General features: G+C 37.9%; 1 pseudogene; it reads left to right on the top strand.

The window, feature by feature from the left end:
• The window catches only part of LOC149264875 (phospholipase D delta pseudogene), a 31,921-nt pseudogene that overhangs the window by 962 nt on the left and 11,125 nt on the right, over positions 1-19,834 (top strand).

A 19,834-nucleotide genomic window follows, 5' to 3' on the forward strand; every position in this document is an offset into this window, starting at 1 on the left:
AGAGTTCCCTATGGATTTCTTGGTGGTAACTCTATCAACCCATAGTGCAAACTTCAGCTTGGAATCCCAGCTTCTTTTGTTGTCTTCCAGCAGTTTTTTTATTATCCTGACTAGGCTCTTATTTGATGATTCAACCAAGCCATTGCCTTGAGGATAATATGAGGTAGAATACACTAATTGAATGCCCATGGATTCACACATGTCCACTAATTCCCTTGCTCTGAAATCTGCTGCATTATCAGTGACTAGCTCGGTTGGGCAGCCAAATCTGGTGAAAATATTCTCGGTTAGGAACTTCATGACAACCTGGTGATCAGCCTTCTTAGTGGGTATAGCTTCAATCCATTTGGTAAAATAGTCAGTGGATACTAAAATCAACCTGTGTTGGCCACTGGAATGTGCATTGATCTCCCCTATGAAATCTAAACCCCACTGCTGGAAGGGACCATTGGTGTGTATGTGCTTCAAGGGCAGAGATTTTAGATGTTGTCTTCCTATAAACCTCTAGCATTTGTCACAAGATTTCACAAATGAAAACACATCAGAGAATAGAGTAGGCCAATAATACCCAACCCTCAGGATCTTGTGGGTTGTGGTTTTCCAATAATGATGCCCTCCACAGATGCTAGAATGAAACTAGTGCATAACTTCCACAGATTGTTCTTTGTCTAGACATCTCAAGAGGATTCCAGATGGGTCCCTCCAATAAAGAAAGTTCTTATTAATACAAAACTTAGCTGATCTGAGCTTAATGGTCCTGGCCTGACCTGAGCTAAGCCCTGGAGGGACTTCTAGCTTCAATAAGAAATGAACTATATTGGAATACCACTCACAAGTGGCCAAATTCTCAGCCAAAGACTGGTTCTGTTCGTGCTTTCCTGCTGCTTCCTCTATTTGTTCTCCATCTGAATTTAAGCTCGTGTAATTTATGTCAAGAAGACTACAATTTTCCTCAGCCGTAAGCTTAGCCAAGCCTCGGACGTTAACAAGCTTGGTGGGCTTCACCTCTACATCGAATTCTATGAGTTTTGCAATCCATTTGGCTCTCCTTCCATCAACATCTGGCTCAGTTAGGACATCATTTACTGAAGCTGAAGGCACATAGGAAACCACCTTGGACTTGAGAATGTAAATTCAGAATGCCTTTAAGGACTTTATAAGAGAATATGCCTGTTTTTCAATAAGGTCATACCTTAATTTAGCATCCCTCAATGTTTTGCTGAAGAAGGCCACTGGGTGCTCTACATCTTCACCATTTTTCTGCAACAAGACTGCTGCAAGTGTATCAGAAGAGGCAAAAGAGAAGATATAAAACTCCTTGGTGTAGTATGGGCTGATTAAAGTGGGAGCTTCCATGATAGCTCTTTTGATGGCTTCGAAAGATCTTCTTGCAGCCTCTGTCCATTTTATCTCTGACCCCTTTTTTAGCATGGAAGTGATGTGCTTCACTAGCTTTGCAAAGTTTGGAATAAATCTCCTCACAAAGTTAATTCTACCCAAAAAGGATTGAATGTCCCTTTTTGACCTTGGGATGGACAATGTCTGTATTGCTTGAACTCTTTCTGGATCAATTTTGACACCTGCAGCAGAAACAATATGCCCTAAAAGTTTGCCTTCTTCAAGAGCAAACTATGACTTCCTTGGATTTACTGAAATTCCAAATCTTCTACACTTTAGGAACACCTTCCTCAAATGTTGTAAATGATCCTTGTGACTGCTGGAGAAAACTATTATGTCATCAAGATAGATAAGGACAAACTTGTCCTTCTCTCCCACGAAGGCTATTTCCATGGCCCTCTGTAAAGTAGCCCTAGCATTCACCAGTCCAAAAGGAATTTTAGAGTACATGAAAGTGCCCCAAGGAGTAGTGAATGCAGTATTTTCTTGGTCTTCTAGGTGTATGACAATATGATTGTAGCCTAAAAATTCATCTAAGAAAGACATGGCTCTAGCCCCTGCGACTTTTCGTAGCAAATGTTCCATCTTGGGCAGGGGGTAGTTGTCTTTTTTAGAGCACTTGTTCAGATTCCTGAAATCAACACAAAGCCTAATTTCTCCATTCTTCTTCCTCACTATCACAAGATTAGCTATCCACTTCGAGTACCTTAGGGGAACTATGATTTTGGCATTTAGCAACTTCTTGATCTCCTTTTCAATCAGAGGTAACAAGAGAGGGTTAATCGGCCTCAATTTATTCTTGAAGGGGACGGTGCTCTTCTCTAGTGGAATCTTATGTTGAATAATGCTGGTGTCATAGGTCTTAAGGTCATTGTATTCCCAAGCGAAGACATCAACAAACTATTTCATTAGGGTGCAATACTCAGAGCTTTGGGCAGAGGACAAGTGAGGGGAAAAATTGATATACTTTGGGTGGGTTGGACTCCCTATATTATGTTCCTAAACTGCAGACTCACTTTCTTTTTTGGCAGGTTTATAAGGTACATCGTTATGGTCAAACAACCTCTCTAAGGGCACCAACCCTTTGGGTATATGATTACTAGGCAGCTGCACAATGCTATCCTGGCCAATTTTGTCTCTCAGCTTGGACTGGTTGCATTCCTCAATGGCTTCATTCTCTTGGTCAATTTTCATTTTAGAGAATTCATCAATGACCTGTAGAAACCTATTGACTTCATCATCATCTTCAAAAACTTTCCAGTACTTGACATTGTCAGCCAAAGATGGTCTATATTTCACTTGGACTTCGTAAGTCAACATAGGAGGAAAAGGAGTGATAAAAGTGCTAGCAGACACAACAAGGGAATCAGCAAGCTGATTCTTAGCTCTAGGGATGTACGAAATACTAAAGCTATTGAAAGAATCCTTGAGTTTCCATACCTCATCTCTGTATGCCTTCAGCCTGGGGTGTTTTGCTTGGAATGTCTTGTTCACCTATTGAATAATAAGGTCTACATCTCCAAACACTTTCATATCTTTGATGCCCATTTCTTTAGCAGCGTTTAAGCCTAACATCAAGGCTTCATATTCTGTGGTATTATTGGTGACCTGAAAAGTTATCTTGAAAGGAAAATTTATGCATTCTTGTGTGGGAGATACAAGAACTACACCTACCCCTACAGCTTCCTTAGAGCAAGACCCATAAAAGAACATATCCCATATTTGTGGGCCCTCTTCCTCTTTGATATGGCAAACCAGCTTTCTAAGCTATATGGAGGTCAACTGTGATTCTTCTACTTGAAGAATGTAGGCCCCAAAATCAGTATCAACAACATAGATGGGATGATTAGCAGGATTCCTTTCATCACTGATGATATAAGCTAATTGAGCCTCTCTGTACAATCTCTTGCTTTCACCTCCAAAGACTGGGATAATGGCATAGGACAAGTCATTCTGCGATGTCCCACCTAACCTCTTAATCCACCCTCTAGAAAGTAACATGCCAAACATAGGGGGGACATCTGCTACCACAATATCCATCATCATGCTCTTCATGGGAAACTGAGACAAGGTGATGGCTAGGTCTTTGATTAACCCCAATCATTTCACCTTTCTAGAGTTAAAAGGAAACAAGTCATGATAAGGCCTAGTGATGTCAAGGCCAAACTCGTCCATGACAACCTTGGGCATTAGATTATGGTTGGAACCTGTGTCCAATAGACAATTGTGAAGGATTTTGTCATGAATGGTTAAGGAGACATAGAATGATGGGGAATTGTCATCAGAATGCTCAATCATTGGGCTGAGGACAACGACCAATTTGTCATCTTGCAGATTCACATAGTCATTGGGTGCTTGTGTGGTTTTAAGCTCAATGTCCTCGAGGATGGGTCTCTTAAAGGATTCATTCTTCACTAGTTCCATTAGAGGTATAGATATTTTTAGCTTTTGGATTTCTGATTCAAAACTGAAAGGAGAAGGGAACTTATCAAGGCCTCTTACCTCTGGAGCTGGAGCTTTGAGAATGATGGGATTAGTTGTTGGTCATTTTTTCTTGTTAGTTTTCTGCATTTCAGGGACGGTAACCCTCTGAACAGGATTTTGTTGGGCAGTATCCAACTTGGACCTTAGATTGTATCAATGTTGGTCATCAACTTGCAGAACAACCACACCATCCCACTCTTGGCTGTTCTGGTCCTCGGATAGTGACTCTTCATATGCAGCTATGGTTAGAAAAGAGGCATTGCCTTTGTCTTCCAGACAATGGATCTCATCATCTTCCTCATATTGATCTTCATCCATGACAACATTCTGCAAAGGGTTCTTCATCCTTTGGTCTTCATTTGCATCTTTGTTTCTTTGATGAACATACAACTGCTCATTAGTTCTTCTGTATGGGTTCAGATTTCTAAAAGCAAAGGCATTAGGAGCTCTTCCATTCCCAAAGTGTTGTTCCATCTTTAGCTTAGAGATTTTAGAGGCTAATGAGTCTATTATCTTAGTCATATTATCTATCTTGGGATCTGATGATGATGAAGATTCACCCCTCTATCTCCTTCGATCAACATGTCCCTTGAGTTTGTCTGCAGCCATGATGTTGGATTCTATCTCCAAGGCTACATCCTGCATCTCAGCCAAAGTGGCACATCTTCTCTCTCTTAATAGTAGACTGAAGTCAGAATCAAAAGCATTGGTATAGGTGAGTTTAACAGAGGTAGGGTTGGGTTTCACTTTAGCTAGTATCTTTCTATCATGCGGTTAAACCTTTTATTGAAATCAGATAGTGACTCACCATTTTCCCTTTTCAGGTTCCCAAACTAGGTATGGTAGTAGAGAAGATCTTTCTTATCCCCCCAATGCTTTAAAAAAACATCATCCAATGCTTCAATATTTGTTCTAGACCTCAAGGTCAATTCTCTGAACCATTGCCTAGTCTCTCCATCTAGGTTTTGTACAAATACTCTCATCCATACATCATCTTCACTAATATCTAGATTATCAGCATAGCTATAGAATGATTCAACATGTTCTTCACCTATAACCCCTTCCGTCCCGGTAAACTTAGGCATATATTTATGATATTCTCCAGTGGGCATAGCATTTAAAGGAATGGGCAGTACTAGAGGTCCATACCTAGCAGCTATAATTCTCTCCATTTTGGTGGGTGCTTGTGGACCTGCCATAGCTATGATGGCTAGAAGGGTAGTGGAATTCTAAATGACAGAGGGCTGAGGAGTGACTGATAAGACTAAAGGGATATGATGGATAGGAGGTGAGGTTTCCTTTGGGCTTAAAGCAAAAGGAGGACCTAAGGAATAAGGAGCTTTATGAATCTTTGAAAGTTTTTCTTCACTGCTAGTATTAGAAGCTATACTCTCAACATGTATTTGTTCTATTACAAGCCTTTCTTGCAGAGATCTAGAAGATTGTTTAGGTTTACCTGATCCTGATGCTCCTTTCTATGATACCTTTCTTTCTTTATTGATCTTTTCAAGGTTAGGTACTGGGTCAGCTGGTGACTTTTGAGGATTTCTCCGAGTATGCCTCACAAACTGAGCCAATACTATGATGTGGAGTCGCTAATAGGTTTAGCCTCCAATAGAGTCGCTAGATAGATGATTTCAACCAAAAATGTGCCCAGACTTTTTCTATCATCAAAGCTGGATCTATGTCATTTCCCAGGGAAGTTGAGCTTCAGTTTCCTCTCCCCGGCAATGGCGCTAATTATGTTATCACTCCAGGAAACTCTCCTATGGTTGTCGCTCGAAGATGCCTGGTAACATATAATCTTTGATATTATTCTCAGAACTATTGGAATGGATGATGGTTTGGATCAAGCTAGATAACCATTTCAACTATGTTTAACCCAAGACATGCATGAACACCCATAGCCTACAAGGCTTTATACCACTAATGTTCAATAGTTTGTAGATTAAGTGAATGAATGGAGAATACTAACCATAATAGCAGATACATACAAAAACATATGATGGCCAACTACAGAAAGCAAATGAAGCTTGCGAATCTAATACATCAACGCAGAGATAAGATGGCAGTTATTTGGCATTAGACACAAACGAAACCTGAAAAGCCTGTTCAAGTGCAAGCTTAGAACAATAGGGAAATTGGGATATTGAACATATAACAACAAAAGAAGCTTGTATTATTGATGAATGAAGATGAGAAGCTTGAGTGGTAGAGTCTTAACAGTTTCTAGAAGTTGAACCTTGATTACATTTTACTTTCATCTATTTATAGCTCTTTACAATGCTCTCGATCTTTTTAGGGCTCGGGGTTTCTTAATATATCCCCACTGCCTTTAACTACCTGATTGCGTACAAGGACACAATTTTCCTTCCATCACAAAAACGGTAATTAATTCTAGTACAGCGCTGCCCTGTTAGGTGGCTAGCTTGATTGTGCCAGTGAGGCTCCAAGAATATTTAATTCTATTTGCTTGTATCGTGCTTTTTCCTTCCTCATTCGGCCACACTCTCTGTTAATTTAGTTCAGCAGCCTAGCTGTCACTATATTGATAGAGTCAACCACCTTCCTCCTTGGGTAACTGGTAGGAAGTAGAGTATGAGGTGCATGGGCGACTGGACATGCTAATTAGGAAGAATAGAGTAATGGTAGGATGGTGGAGGACAAGCAGGTAGCTGTTGTATGAATTGAATAGGACAGACAGAGTAATGGCAGGGTGGCGAAGGACAAGCGGGAGAGATCATGAATGAGGGCCGCTGGATCAAAAGAAATGGACAGAGGGGATTGATTGCATGAGGCTTGCGATCTTTAGTGGGAGCGGAAAAGTCTAAGCCATTAGATCTCGGTGGACAGATCGGATGGCTATTGGGTGGAGGAGGTGCTCAGATGATAGCACCCGGGGGGTGGTTACAATTTTTATCGAGCACTTATTGGGCAGTAAGCAGTAAAGGGTGGAGTCCGCCCAATGCCACTCACTACATGCCACGTAGCGGAGGAGGAGAGAGAGAAACCGCCTTTATTGGTCGGGTACTCCTCTCGCTAGTTGCCTGTGCAATAAGAGCGACAGTCGTTAGATCTAGCAGGAGTGATCTAATGGCGGAGATTGGCCGAGCATGTCTCATCGGTCAGGTGAAACATGGGCTGTCAAATCGGTGGGGAGGATCAATGGCGGAGGGAATCTGGAGGTACGGGATGTCCTCGAGGAATGTGCAGAGGGCATGTATAGACAAAAAGGTAAGCTCTTCGAGGGTTAATTTAGCTAAGGTTAAGGCGGAAGAGGGTTTTGCTATGAAGTGAGGGTTGGGTTAAGATATGAGTGGGATAGAATGTAAGTGGAAGAGCGGGGAGAGTGGAGTGATGGCCTGTGTGGGGCCCTTTCCAGGACAGCAAAGAAAACCATCTTCTTCCTCTAATCTTCAAACTAGCAGCACTGCACCTCAGGACTAACAGGCAGGTCAGGAAAATGTCAAGTATATGGAGATTATGCACAGGTTACAATAGAGTATAGGTACAGGTACATGTGGTAGTACAGGTATAGGTATAGGTGATAGTATAGGCATAGGTACAAGTGATAGTATAGGTACAGGTACAAGTATAGGTGAAGGTGCATAGGATGTGGACTATTGTCCTACGACATACAAATTGGTCAGATTCAGAGATAGGATATATGTTCTAGATAGAAGTAAGCTCAAGAAGGTGATCTTGAGGGAGTTTCATTCAAAATCATATTCAGGTCACCCAGGTTATGAGAAGACACTGACAACAGTGAAGAGATTTTATTATTGGTTGAACCTAAATATGGATGTAGCAGAGTTTGTGGCTAGGTGTTTTGATTGTCAATGTGTGACGGAAGAGTGTAAACATTTAGGTGGACTATTATAGCCGATTGCAATTCCATAATGGAAATGGGAGTTCATTTCCATGGACTTCATCACAGTTTTGTTGAGGACAGTGAGACAACATGATTCCATCATGGTTATTGTGGACAGGGTGACAAAGGTTGCACACTTCATTCCATTGAAGTCTACATTCTCATCTAGCGATGTGGAACATGTATTGATTAGAGATGTGGTCAGATTGCATGGTGTTCCAAAGAAGATTGTGTCAGAAAGGGATGCAAAGTTCACTTCCAAGTTTTGGAAGGAGTTATCTGCAGATTTGGGCATAGAGTTGGCCTTCTGTACAACTTATCATCCGTAAAAAGATGGACAGACAGAGAGACCCAACAAGATATTGGAGGACATGTTGATGATGTATGTGATACATTAGCAGCGAAAGTGGGAAGAGTACCTTCCATTGGTAGAGCTTGCTTACAAAAATGGGTATAAGGAATATTTGAAGATGAGTCTATTTGAGGCATTGTATCGACAAAGTTGTAATATTCCTGTCAGTTGGAATGATCCAGTTAACAGGGTGTTGATTGGGCTAGACATGTTGGTAGACATGGAACATAAAATGTAGGTAATAAAAAAAACTAAAGGCGGCACATGATAGAAAGAAGAAATATGCATATCAGAACAAGTTGTTCAAGGAGTTCCAAGTTGGGGAACAGATGTACTTTCACATCAAACCAAAGAAGAGTTCCTTACGGATTGGATCATGTGCCAAGCTAGCACCATGGTTTTATGGACCCTTCAGTATCATCAAGAGGATTGGGACAGTAGCCTATTGACTTGCACTACCTCCGACAATGAAATTACATGAATTTTTCTATGTGTTATTACTTAATAAGTATGTTAAAGATGTTGATCATATGGTTAACTGGTCTGTATTGCAGGTGGAACCAAATGGAAAATTCCAGCCAAAGCCTCAATGTATATTGCAGAAAAAGGTGCTCATACTCCAGAACTAAGCAATCGAACAGGTTAAGGTGCAATGGAAGCACTTTGGGCTTGATGAAGCTACATGGGAGATGGAGGATTAAATGTGGGCTATGTATCCTTCGTTATTTGCTAGTTGAGGCAAAGCAGTTTTGGCATGGAGTTTTGGTATGGTGTTTTGGTATATGTCTTGGTATATTTTTTGGTATATGTTCGGTGATTTTTGTATATGTACATATGTATATGGATTTAAATACCACCATGAGATATGTTATAAAGCTCTAATAAGCAGTATGAGTGTCATGTCATTATGATGTTATGTTTGTTATGTTTTCATTTTGGTTTTCTTCTTAGCAAGGTGATCATTGTAAATACAACAATGAGCTAACTGATAAATCTCCATTGGAAATATATTTTTCTTAAAATAATTTTGTGGTTATAGATGTTGTTGAACACCGAGGATTGTGTTCCCCCAAGGGGGAGGGTTCTGTAATAGCCCTGGTGAAAATTGCATGTAATAAAAGTTAATAAAGGAAAAAATAATAACCATGGTTGATGGGACACTTATTCAAAGCTGAATGTTGGGAAAAACATCCCAGTGGGAGTTAATTTGGTTATTAATGGCTAAGAAAATTGGCAAAGGCAATGGCTAAGGCTTTGGAAAGGAAAAATGGATTTTTGGCACATTTATTTATGAAAATAGTGGAAATTAGGAGAAAATGGAGGTGAAAGGTCACATATTGCATGTGAGAAGGAAAATGAAGGAAAATAATAGAAAATGAAGAAAATAGAGGCCTCATTCATAAAAAGGCTTCTGAGGATCAGTTGGTAACCTTTTTTGTCATTTCAGTTTTGGAGCTCTCTCATACTCTTGGATAATTAGAGTTTTGTTAGAGCACTCTTGGAGGCTGTGGCATACTTGGATTGTTGGAGAAAGAAGTCAAAGGAAGATCAGGAAAGTGCAAGAGGACATCGGGATCAACAGCTACAACAGGATTTTCTTGCAGGTACCGAGTTGCATGTATGTTTTCCTCACTAGTTTTGTCATGCATGGCATATGCATGTGGATTATTGGTCATGATCTATCACTGGCATGGATAATTGTCTGGATTGATAGTGGATTGTGTAACCTTTTCATTTCTTGGATAGCCATGGAGATTGTGGGTTTATTTCCTTGTTTGTTTTGGTTGGTTCTCATGTTTCCTTAGCTTGGGTTGAGTTATTAGTTCCTAAAAGCCCTAGTTGGACAAATGCTCTAGATGCCTTGTAATAACTTAAGTTGAGTTACTAGTCCTAGAAGCCTTGGTTGGACAAACACTCTGGAAGCCCTTTGTGGGTTGAGTTACTAGTCTTGGAAACCTTGGTTGGAAAAAAATCTCTAGAAGCCCTGGAAGGCTTGGATAGAGACCAATCTGATGATGGTTTTGTGATGTCTGGTCATGATATGGAATCACTATTTGATGGGTTGAGGTGCATGGCCTCTGCACTACTTGAATGGTTTTGGATTGATGTGTTCTATGATATCCCACATTCATGTTTGGAATATGGCATGGGGGTGAATGACTAAAGAGAGATTTGACTTAGCCATTCTACGGTTGGGTGGAACGCGGAAGTCCCATATCGGGTTTGGATTTTGCATCATCAATATGAGGTTATTTCTCCTTGTATCTCTATGAGTATTATATTGGTTTATATGTGGATCATATGGCTATGATTTTATTGGTTTTTCTGTTTCTATTATGATGGTTATATATATGTTTTATGACAGTAGCTATGTATGGCTCTCATCATGTTTTTACTGGTAAATCAATGAAAAATGTATCTATGACCTAATGGATCAAATGGTTGTTGATGTGTTGAGGCATCAATGCTTCTTAGCGATTCTCAGCTAAGTATGAGACCCATATGCTCAGATCTATTATTTACACCTGCAAATTACATATTCATGATATGTTTGATGAAATGTTTGTCATGGCTAGTAGGGGTCCAGTCAAGGTCTCATTCAAGTAATTTAATTTATATTTTCATTTCCTTGTGACTTTACTATTCTGAAGATGTCATTCAATTCTGCGTAGTGACCTGGGATCTTGGCCTGAAAATGTGGCTCAAATCTTGGGGACACTGGCACAACACTCTATAAAATAGCCCCTGGACATTGACTTGCAGGCCTTTGAGAGCATCCAGAGGTCCCTGAACATTGGCATACCCATAGCATGAGAGCATCCGGATATCAAGTGGTCCAAAGCTCAGTGCGACCAAGGGGTTGGTTGGTAGAGGGTCCTAATGCTGATGTTGAATGTCTGTATGGTGTGTTTCTGTTGGTTCCACTTCCTTAACATAACTTAGGAGGTCAAATCATATCATAGTGGCCTCTTGTCACATGTTTACCCTGGCTCGCCAATTGCTTGGGTAGATGTGGGAGGAGGGTATTACATTTCATTAATGATTTTTAATAGATTAAAGACATGAGCAAAGCAAAGAAATTGAAAAACCATTCACATACCTTTTATATTATCCGTTGGATCATGTATTAGATAAAGAATATTCCTAGATTATCAAATCTTAACTGTTCATAATTTAAAAATTAGAAATTCCTCAAACCCAATTCCAATATAGACCACGCCTAAAAAAATATGAATAAAAATGAGCAACAACAATGCCAAGTAAATATTAAAAAACATGAAATAATTATATACCTTACATTCTTACATTCTTACATTCAAAACTATTGCACATTAAAAAAAATTGCTCCCAAATTTTAGGATTCCAAAAAACACCTAATAAACTTAACAAATATATTTGCTAACAAAATATTAAAGCAAACACTTTAATGAAAAATATATTACAAAACATATAAAACTAAAACCATCACCTCTTCTAATCCTCTTCAAGCTGATACTTTTTCCCATTCCTTGTCTAATGCTCCAAAGAGGTATAGTCTTTGATATCTTCCTTTATTAAGGAATTGAACTACATTATCAGGTGAATATATATAATTTCTTTTTGCATTATTAGAAAACATACAGAAAAAATGTTGCCCTCAGCGAATATGTGTAAAGTCAAGATAGAATTCAACGTTGATATTGTGATTTTCTCACAAAAAATAATCTATTCTACAATATAGAGGACTTGCTGCTATGAGAATTCAAGAGCTCTCTCATGTTTTAGAAGTATGAAATCACAATATCTTTGAAAGCTATGAATGGCTTGGATATTTTACAAACTCCAGTTCGATTTTGTTGAATATCTTTCTATATTCAAACATTATTTTAAATAATAATGATAATAAATTATTTTGAAAAGTTAAAGTTAATATTTTTTTTGAAAAATAATATATATATAAAAACTTATATAAGTTTATCTTAATGAAATTGCATTGATTAATGTAATTTTCATTTTTCTCCAAAATTAAGGATGTGTATTTATAATGGTTTTTTTAAGGAAGTGAAACTTCCCAAAGTTGAATTAAAGCAACTTCCCAAAGTTGAATTAAAGCACTTTGATGGAATACATATTTTTATTTGGGTATATTAAATACAACAATATTTTGAATTGATTTACTTTAATGGAATGGAGATTTTTACTTATATGCACCCAATAAAACAATATTTTGAGAAATATATATATTATTGAAAATTTGTCAATTAATATTATAGATTCTTTTCTTCTCATATATGAATAAATTTTTCTTTTGAAAAAAATTATCCAAAATCTAAGCTTTCTTACATATTCCTCTTTGAAATAACCTTCCCATAACTATATGCTTGCTCCAATATAAGCTCAAAGCTAAAAGCTAAAAATTATGGTTCTTTGAATTCTCATTGTTTCCCATTTTTTGCACTTTTCTCACTCGAACAATCAAAGTGGAAGATAGACTCTTCTTCCATCTACAGTGGGAAATTTTAAAAAATGTATAAATTGAAAGTATTAAATTATTGATCTCATGTTCCAAAGAATTTCTACATTCAGAATTATCAACTTTCCCTTTTTTTACCTTATCCATATTTATAATTTTACAACAATGTTCAATGTGAAATTTTTTCTAGATTTTTAAACTTGCATCTTTTTCCCTCCATTGAAGATTTCAAAAAATACCAAAGATTCTATTGTAGCTTCCATTGTTATTTAAGTCTTATTTTCAGTTTTATCACAAAATGAAAGAAAAATAAAAATGAAAATGAAAAATCAAACCATTGTCTAAAGGTCATGCAGCTTCAAGAGGCGCCATCAAGTGATAGCTTGATGAGTTTGATGAGATGTGCTGCAGGGAAGCCATGATCACAAAGATTAATTAAAGTTCAACCCCCGCAGTGGACTGTGACATTAGCATGGTTGACCATAATGTGTGGCCTGAAATTACTGCGGGGATTCAACCTCAAAGAAGCTCCTGTATATTTTTTACCCCTGCAAAATTTAAAAGAAATAAATTATTTTGTTTGATTGATGGCTTTTGAATGTAAGAAACCCGCGAGAAGATCTGGGTCGTCTGATCAACAGGCCACAGATCCGACGACAATTGGGTGGGTAACTAGAATGAAGTTTATTTCAGAAATCGGATGCGATGGCATATGAAATACAGTTTAATTCGCTGAAGTTCGGGCCAATCTCAGTCGTCCATCGAAAGAGACGGGATCCGACGGATATCAGGTGGAAAAGTAATCGGGTTTTATCGTTAAAATTGGACCCGATAGATCATTAACTAGTAGTTTTTATTTCCTATCGGGTCCGTATGGGAGTCAAAGGAGCGTTGAAAAAGCGGACTCGATAAGGTTTAGTTCAAATAGGTTTAAAGTTTTGTGAGTTCTGAAGGATCGGACCGTCCATTGAAGGGGTGATCGGACGGTGATCGTGTACAGCTCAAGCGGACCCGACAGGTTTATGAACCAGACTGTTAATCCTTTTCAGTTCCGTGGTAAACTATGTTCCGCGTAAATTAGCCAATTCCGTTGTTTAAGCAAAATAACCAAAGTTAGAGGGAGATGATCAAAACTTCAAAGGGACGGTGATTGGTTGGGTTTCATTGTGTTTTGGCCAATCAAAACACTCCTGATACGTACGTGGGCCCAAGTCCATGCACGGGGTTTTGTCAAATATAGTTTGTTATGTTAAAATAGTTTAACCATTATCAAAGCATCTACAAAGAAACTTCATCAGCAGCCAAGCAACAAATCTGAAAAGCGAACAATCATCATCATTTTTCTAAATTTTGTTACTTCTTGTTATTTTATTTACGAGGTGTCTTTTATCCTCTATGTAATATTCTGTAATAACTTTCACTTTAGACAGTTAGGAGAATAGTTAAGTAGTTTGACAGTTTTGGTGATTACCAACTGTCTCATAATGTATAAAAAGAGGAAAATTTACAGAGAAGGGGTTCGAACTTTGGAGAACCTGGATACTAGGCCACTGTATTCCTGATACAACTATTGATTAATGAAAGAATCAGAAGTTTTCCACACATTGTTGGGTATGATTTTGTGACTTCTCTGTTATGTGTCATCATATGTTTTCTTCCTTTAAGTATGGTAATGAAGCTACAAGTCTTTATTTTCTTATGTAAATGAAGTTAAAATCTCTTAAAAGAGCACTCCCATACTTGAAGTTCTTACCTCTAGCATTCTTCTAAGTTACAGATAGTAGTTTTCGTGTAAGACATTGTTTTATCTTTAACTTCTCCAAGTGTCACAGATAGTAGATTCTGTGTAAAACAACATATTGTCTCTGACTTCTTCAAGCTTTCTTCATTCATCATTTATATTCAACAATCAAATGGAATTCTAATATTTTCATGTCACCTAAGTATTGAGGGTTAAAAACCAAGTCTCCCAGGTCCTTCATTTGAGAACACAACATACAATTAAGTGACAAACAAGTGACAATCATTATAATCATTAATGTCTTAAGCACAATTTATACACAACCAGGAAATTGGTTTCTTAAGGTACAACATTAATTGGCGCCATTTTCCAGGGAGAGAAGACAAGAACACTTTTCCCTTGGTTTTCAATATTTTCCTCTGGTTGTTCAGTGAGGAGGAAATATTTGGTTGTTTTAAACAAAAGCAATAACTCTGGCTCCAAGGAGACCCCATACAAGGTCAGATACCTCATAGCAAAAAGTTCAAGCCCTTTCAGATCCTGAAAGGCTAGTTTCCAAGAGGGTTGGAAGGCCTAAAACTCCACTTACACCAAGTCCTACATTGTCTACACCAGGCAGCAGTTCATCACATCTTTCACATTCATCTTTTATTGACCAAGAGTAACCTTTTAGATTCTATTCATTCCAAGAACCCAACTGTCAAGAATAGTCTTTAGAGTGTTTCTCTTTTAGTATTTGCTATAGTTATTCAGCCTGAACCTATAACTACATTACCACCTTTGCACACTCCATTTACTCCTCAGTCAAGTTCCACATCTACTGGTAATCAAGGTTCAGTAAATTCAGGAGAAAATATGGTAGCACCTACATTTTTGATGAATAGGTATGCACCTATTCAATTTCCACAACAATTGAATCAAATGCTATAAGAATACTTGAAGATTCTTCTTTGTTTCACACGGGAGGATGAACAAATAGCAGAGAATCATGCATCATTATTTTGTAATTTTGTAGAAAACCTAAATGTTGAACATCTGGATGTTGCTCTAAGACTTTTTGTTCAATCCTTGGATGGAGAAGCAAGAAAATGGTTTAAAGGGCTTCCTAATAACTCTATTCCTTCTTGGGAAGAGATGGAGCGCCTGTTCACCCAGAGATGGGGGAAAAAAGAGATCATGGGTATTCACTCATAGATTTTAATGCTATCAAGAAGAAATCTAATGAAGGTGTTGCTGAATTCATCAGAAGATTTAATAAATTGTATAATAGTCTTCTAATGGAGATTAATCCCCCTCCTGCTGGTGCAAAAATAACTTTTGCAAGGGCTTTTGAGTCAGATTTTAGATTTGCATTGAGGGAGAGGAGATCCCCAACCCTTGATCAGATCCAAACAAATGCATTAGAGATAGAAGAAAATCTGATGGCTGCAGGTAAAACACCATATGCACAACCTATCCAAGATAAGGGAAAGGCTAAAGTTGAATCCTCTCAAAGTCAAACATTAGAGGCTATGAGTAATGTCATTAGAAATTTGTCAAATAAATTGATTAAATTAGAATTAGAGAGTAAGAATTCTCAGAGACAAGTACAACAAAATAGAAATTTTAATCCTCAATATAGAAGACAACCTCTGCAAATTTTACATAGGGAGAGAAAAGATCAAGATCAGATTCAAGCACCACTGTATATAGAGGCAGATCCTGATGGAGTACCAGGGCATTCCAAGGATCATGATGACCATATTTTCACATTATATGCAGTAGATGAAGATGAACTAGGTATTGAGGGAGGAGAATATAGTGAAACATATGTCATTTATGATGATAATGAAATTTATGAACGCTGGAAGCCATTTTCTGATTTTATGCAGTTAGAACTACATAAGAAATATGACTTGAGATCAAGGAAAAGATCTAGAAGTCAAGAAGATGAAGGTGAGCAGCAAGTTCCAGCTCCCTTACAAAAGGAAACTCCATAAGAACAAGAACAATAGCTTGCAAAACAATTGAATAAAGGAAAGCAGCAGCATAATACAAGCAGCAAGACTCAGATGCTTCAAGGTGAGTCTTCTCAAGACAAAAGTGAAAAAATTCCTTTAGAGAAACTTGTTTCCATTCCACAAGAGATTTCGGTCATGAAGAAAAGTGAAGATGAGAATGAAAGGAATACTAAACAGAGCCATGTGTTTAGTGTCACCAAAGAGTTAGAAAAGACCACAATTCAGGTACCCCTTACAAAGTTGGTTAAAGCACTAGCTTATCAAAGAGAAATTACAGAGTTTATCAATCTATCTCAGAATGTGAATATAAATGAAATTGTGAATTTGCAAGAAGATAATCCAATAGTGGTTTTTGGTTCACATGTGGAGGAGGTAGATTCTTCAACACCTCCTTTCTACATTTCTTTATTGGTTCATGATTTACTCTTACACAATTGTATGTTTGATTCAGGAGCCTCACATAACCTTATGCCATTATCAGTTATGAAACAGCTAAACCTACAAGTTACTAAACCTTACAGAGATTTGTATTCTTTCAATTCACATAAACTCAAGTGTCTAGGAGGCATTAAAGATGTGGTGGTGTCACTAGCCCACATTCCAACCAAAATTTTGACAATGGATGTAGTGGAAGCAGATATCCCTGCTAGGTTTGAAATGTTACTATCTAGGTCATGGGGGGATAAATTGGGTGGTGTTTTGAAACTAGATTTTTCTTATGTTGTCATACCAATTTTTAATGGGGAAGAAAGGAAGTTGTATAGAGAAACAAGATTTATTAGAACAATCACAAATAACAGAGCAAGTAATTCACTTATATATAGCCAGGAAAAAGATGATTTATCTTTCTTCATGTTGCATGACAATACAGAATTGGCTGAAGATAACTAGAGGTAGCTTACTTCAACCTGTGTAAATACAGAGCTACAAACAGAAGGGGTGTGGAAGTGCTTCTTTTATGGAGCCTATTCTAAAGAAAGAATAGGTGTTTCACATGATGAAGGTCTTCAAGTTCATTAGTTGGGTGTTGGACATAGAGAAGAAAACCAACAAGTGGGAAATATTGGACAACAATATGTCGAGCCATTTATCATAGCAAAAGAGGCTATCTTATGTAAAAAGAAATCTGATAAAGAGATTGTTTATTATTGCATTGAAGAACACAATGATGCCCATGGATCAGAGGTAAAAAATCTATTTGAACTTGACCATATGTCATATAGTGATGTGAAAATTTTTCTTTTTCTTCCTAAGGTCATAATTACAAATTATTTTCAATCAAAGCTTAGAGATGAAAAGTGGAGACATAAAAGTGACATAGATCAATTTATTAAAGATGTTACTGATTGTTCTATTGAGCATATAGATGGTTTATTCGAGCAATAACCTTCATACATAGAGACTTTCTTTTTTGGAGTTGATCAGGACCATATTTTTTCTTATACTTTTGAAGATCCTGTGGCAGATTACATGGAAAAATTTATTAGCAGCCTACATGTAAGGGCCTGTTTCCTATTATGAGAGCCTCAACCTATTATACACTAATAGATCTATTTTCTCGCTGGTTTAAAAGTTAAAAATAAATGAACTTGTTGGTCTTCTCACATAGCTTTAAACATTTAACATCTTATCATTTTATCATAAGCAACATAAGTTAAGGTGAGAATTCTATTGATATCAACTTGACAAGAGTAGTCCATGGAAAAATACCTGTTCCGGCGGTTGATGATGATACCTTTGTCTTATAGCTCCAGCTGAACACTCCTTCTAACCGACCCAACCGGATTTGCCTCCCAGCCAACTAGGAAACAAATTCCTAGCCCAGGAAACCTCCACAGGTTCCCTAGCCCTCCGTGCCCAAGTCCAACCAGATATAGTGTGTCCTCAAGAAGAATGTGCAAAACTAGATAATGATACTTTCCTCCTCTCAAACCCAAGAAACCTCCACAGGTTTCCAAGGTCTCCCAAAATCATAACAAGGCCAAACAATCACAACCAACCCCCACAATCCTAAGCAAGACTCCAACACCCCGCTTTTCTTCCTTCCCCCTTCCCTTTTATACCCTCTTTCCTCAACCACCTCTCATTAATGTTATTAACTTCTCATCCATCCTTAGTTGACTTCTCTTCTCCCAAGTAAGCTAGGAGTACATTTGGAATTGTGACATGAATATAAAATTGAGAATTTAATGGGAAAGGATCATGTCTTCTCCCAAGTAAATCTGAAAAGTACGTTTGGGAATGTGAAGTGTAATTACATGGAGAGGACCATGTCTTCTCCTTAGTAAATGTGAGAGTACATTGGGGAATGTGAAATGAATAAATATATATTGATGATAAGATGGAGAGGACTATGTCTTCTCCCAAGTAAATGTGAAAAGTACATTTGGGAATGTGAAGTGTAATTACATGGAGAGGACCATGTCTTCTCCTTAGTAAATGTGAGGGTACATTGGGGAATGTGAAATGAATAAATATATATTGATGATAAGATGGAGAGGACTATGTCTTCTCCCAAGTAAATGTGAGGGTACATTGGGGTATGTGAAATGAATAAATATATTTTGAATTAATGGAAGGAGACCATATCCTACATAATATTCAAATTGAGAAGGTAAGTGGGGAATTTGAATAATGGAAATCATAAATTTATTTTAGACCAATATTTCTCAATATTTTCAGATAATGTAAATATTAACACAATTTGTAGGATAAGATTTAAGTGGGCCATTACATACACCCCTCCTTCAGAAAACTTCGTCCCGAAGTTAGAATAAAAAGATACAAGGAGTTTGAAAGCATAGCAAACCAGAGAGAGTTATAGTATTAAAATTCGATAAGTCAGACAATGACATTACTTCCCATCAAGAGTCTCCAACTGATCTATATCTTCCTATCCACCCTGGCCTACTTCCGCTCCCACCCTATCCGTCCTCTGCTGCCTTATCAGTGGCAAAGGCCATACTGACCACTGATAAAACCAACATGGTGGAAGCGTCGAATGCCTCGACCAAACTTTCCCCAGCAGGAATCTGGCAATCGTCATCACACGTCTAGGGGGAGCGTTCAGCTGTCCTCCCCACGATTCCAGGTTTCGGAGGATACATGGTGGGAAACACCTCCACCCCTCCTTCAGAGCACGGACCACACTACAGAGCTGGTTGGACTTGTCATCGAATAATCCAGTCAGGTTGTCTTGCCACCTGTCATTTTCATTTTTTTTTTCTCATGTCATAAAAGTGCATATCAAGTAGATACCAATGAAGTAAAATAATGTACATTATACCTTCCTCATGAGAGGTCTCATCCTTCCCTCTTGGCTATCACATAGTTCTTTTCCCCTGCGGGTTAGCCTCTCATTCGTGCATTTATATAACAACAAGACATATAATCATCACATTACTAAGTCTAGTATCCATGTGTCAATCTAAGAATTCTCGCTAAGTCATTCATTTAAATAAATCATATCCACTTGAGCTATATATGAACCAAAGTAATTCTGATAAGTTACGCACTAGATAGTCCATCACTAAGT

The sequence above is a fragment of the Pinus tabuliformis genome, chromosome 6 (assembly GCF_031772625.1).
Source record: "Pinus tabuliformis cultivar Carrire ecotype Pingquan chromosome 6, CPIR1, whole genome shotgun sequence".
Classification (NCBI taxonomy): Eukaryota; Viridiplantae; Streptophyta; class Pinopsida; order Pinales; family Pinaceae; genus Pinus; species Pinus tabuliformis.